Source organism: Palaemon carinicauda, chromosome 1, assembly GCF_036898095.1.
Source record: "Palaemon carinicauda isolate YSFRI2023 chromosome 1, ASM3689809v2, whole genome shotgun sequence".
Lineage (NCBI taxonomy): Eukaryota > Metazoa > Arthropoda > Malacostraca > Decapoda > Palaemonidae > Palaemon > Palaemon carinicauda.
In genome coordinates this window covers 114,835,769-114,839,967 of record NC_090725.1, presented here as the reverse complement: position 1 = coordinate 114,839,967, position 4,199 = coordinate 114,835,769, and positions in this window count along the sequence as shown.

Here is a 4,199-nt window from a genome sequence, read left to right as displayed (position 1 = left end):
ATTTTAACTTTCCTTTCGTGGATTGGAAAGAACGGATAGAAGAAAGTGGTTGTATGTATACATATAAAAAAGAGAGTAATAGTAGCGCAGAAGATAAGAGGCAATTTGAAAAGCTTCAAGATATGCTATTAGAACATAATATGCAACAAATAAACCACATTCCAACAAGAAAGGAAAATGTCCTAGATCTAGTATTTGTGAATGAGGTGAATTATGTTAAAGAAATAATAGTGTATAACACGGGAATTTCAGACCACAATGTCATAGAATTGATAGTTCATTCCAAAGCAAGTGATCACAGAATTAATAAAAGCACAAAACTTTGGGAAGGATATGGAAAATATAACTTTTACAGTAAGAATATAAAATGGTCAGAAATAAATGAAGAACTGAATAAAGAATGGAAAAATGTATTTATAAGTGATAATATACAGGTAAATACGGATATACTGTACAAAATACTGGAGAAAATTGTTGAAAAATATGTACCGAAAAAAAACAATAAACAAAAGACGTGCATACCAAGAGACAGAAGGATCTTATTTCAGAAAATTAAAAAGTGGAAGAAAAATCTTGCAAAAGAAAAAAATGTGTGGAAAATGAGGGAAATAAAATGTAAGATAGAAAATGCAGAACAAAAGATTATGCAGTCGAAAGAAAATGAAAAAAGGGACTTAGAAGAAAGGACACTTCAAAATATAAAAAGAAACCCCAAAGTACTTTACTCCTATGCAAAAAAGATGAATAAAAGGAGAATAGAAATAGGCCCTCTAAGAATTGAAGGACGGCTAACGAATGAAAAAAAGGAAATATGCAACATATTAGCAGAAAAATATAAGAGTGAGTTCACGCCAAGAATTGCGAATGAGAATAATGAAACAGAAATGAGAGAAGAAAATGTTGAATATCTAACGGATATAGATATTAATGAAGCAGATATTGTCACGGCTATAAACGAAATTAAAAATGGATCGGCAGCCGGACCAGATGGAGTTCCAGCGATTTTGTTAAAAAAAACTGCAAACACTATCGCGAAGCCACTTGCAATACTGCTAAGACAGAGTATAGATATGAGCGAGATATATGTTAAACATAAATTAGCTTATATAACCCCTATCTTCAAAAGTGGATCAAGACTAGAGGCAAGCAATTATAGACCTGTTAGTCTAACATCACATATTATGAAAGTGTATGAGAGGGTATTAAAAAAGAAAATAATGAACCATTTGGTCAAAAATAATTTGTTTAATATGGGTCAACACGGTTTCGTACCTGGAAAAAGTACACAGACCCAACTGATAGCTCACTATGAAAACATATACAATAATATGATAAATGAAAAAGACACAGATGTGATCTATCTAGATTTTGCAAAAGCCTTTGACAAGGTAGACCATAACATATTGGAGAAAAAAATGAGAAAGCATAATATTGTGGGAAAGATAGGAAAATGGGTAAAAGAATTCCTGCAAAACAGAAAACAGATAGTGGTTGCAAATGACGAGAAATCAGATGAAGCCCAGGTAATATCTGGTGTGCCCCAAGGTACGGTATTAGCTGCACTGCTATTTGTTATTATGATCTCAGACATAGACTGTGATGTTGAAAACTCCGTAGTGAGAAGTTTCGCCGATGACACAAGAATAAGTAGAGAAATTACTTGTGATGAAGATAGGAACTCACTACAAAGAGATCTAAACAAAATATATGAATGGGCGGAGATAAATAGGATGGTATTTAACTCCGATAAATTCGAATCAATAAATTATGGAAACAGAGAAGGAATGGTGTATGCATACAAGGGACCTAATAATGAGACAATCACAAACAAGGAAGCAATTAAAGACCTTGGTGTAATTTTAAATAGGAATATGTTATGCAACGACCAAATAGCAACACTGTTGGCTAAATGTAAAGCAAAAATGGGAATGTTATTCAGACACTTTAAAACAAGAAAAGCTGAACACATGATTATGCTTTACAAAACTTATGTGCGTAGTACACTCGAGTACTGCAATGTGATATGGTACCCACACTACCAAAAGGATATTGCGCAAATAGAGAGTGTACAAAGGTCCTATACTGCTAGAATAGAAGAAGTTAAGGACCTTGATTACTGGGAAAGACTGCAATTTTTAAAACTATACAGTCTAGAAAGGAGAAGAGAACGCTACATGATAATACAAGCATGGAAGCAAATAGAAGGAATTGCTGAAAACATCATGGAGCTTAAAGTATCAGAAAGAGCAAGCCGAGGTAGATTAATAGTACCAAAAAGCATTCCAGGTAAACTGAGAAAGGCGCACAGGACATTAATCCACTACGCACCAGCATCGATAATGCAGCGACTATTTAATGTGCTGCCAGCTCATCTAAGAAACATATCAGGAGTGAGCGTAGATGCGTTTAAAAATCAGCTCGATAAATACCTAAGATGCATCCCAGACCATCCAAGACTGGAAGATGCAAAATACACCGGAAGATGTATTAGCAACTCTCTGGTGGATATACGAGGTGCCTCACACTGAGGGACCTGGGGGAACCCAAACAAAAAATAAGGCAATAAGGTAAGGTAAGGTAAGGTAAGGCTCTCTCTCTCTCTCTCTGTATATATATATATATATATATATATATATATATATATACATATATATATATATATGTGTGTATTAAGTATCTATTTTAATGTTGTTAGCGTTTTTAAAATGTTTTATATTAATTGTTAATTACTTTTCTTGTAGTTTCCCGATTTCCTTTCTTCACTAGGATATTTTCCCTGTTGGAGCTCTTAGGCTTATACCATTCTGCTTTTCCAACTAGGGTTATATCTTAGAAAAAAAAAATAATAGTAATAATAATAATAATAATAATAATAATAATAATAATAATATACAGAACAACAACAGCAACAAAGTGACCAAGACAAAAGCCTCAAAAATATCAATTCATGTCTGGAGTTTAATCAGTTTTCATCTCCACTTTGAAAGTGACTTTTATACACTGATAAAACATATGAAAAAATAAAAATACAAAGAGAATTTCCTGTGTAAAATTTTTAAGAATCGAAATGTCAAATTATTTCTATAAAGAAAAAAAAATCTAGAAACAAAAGTAGCAGTAGTTTGAATTAACCCTTAAAGAACACTTGCACATCTTGGGATTATACATAATAAGTCATCCACTTTTGATTGGAGTCACTCCTTCAGGGGTTATCCATTCCAAAATATAAATTCTGAATGTTCACCTGCCTATATCATTATAACTGGGCCACTTTCACTGGCTACCCCTCTTGGTATGGACGCAATTAATGGGGTACTTCTTAGGGCATTAAATTCTTAATGCAATATCTGTTTGGTGACGCACATATCTCCCTATGGGATTGCCATTTAAATTGCAACATCGCTGGAAATGCTCCTATTAAGTGCCTAACCAATGGAAGATAATATGTGTAGATATATATATATATATATATATATATATATATATATATATATATATATATATATTTATATATATGTATACATATATATATATATATATATATATATATATATATATATATATATATATGTATACATATATACATATAAATATATGTATATATATAATATATTATATATATATATATATATTTATATATATATATATATATATATATATATATATATATATATCGATAACAATGAACACAATATCGGGATCAAATACGATAAATTTCTATCTGAGTTAATTTTCATTCATATTGACTCATTAGGGGTAATTCGAATTAAATGCTATCAATTGTGCCACCTGGTGGGCCTGGAAGTCAGGGAAAACTCTCTGGTAAGGGACTGATGTCTCGCCAGGTAAATCGTGAATTGCAGTTAGCAATCAGGTTCCGACTTCTTTTGAGCCACTGGTGGATTGGTTGGTAGCGCCCTGGCCATTCATTTGAAGAGGCTAGGGTTCGATCCCAGTATATAGAAATAAATATATATATATATATATATATATATATATCATACTGGGATCATATATATATATATATATATATATATATATATATATCAGTGGTTCCCAACCTGTGGTACGCGTACCACTAGTGGTACGCGAGGGCCTTCCAGGTGGTACACGAACACTTTCGGGGTCATGAACGATTTGTCCGGAAGCTGGATCTGTGGATGAAAAACGTGGAGAGCAAACGCTACGGAATGTTCGAA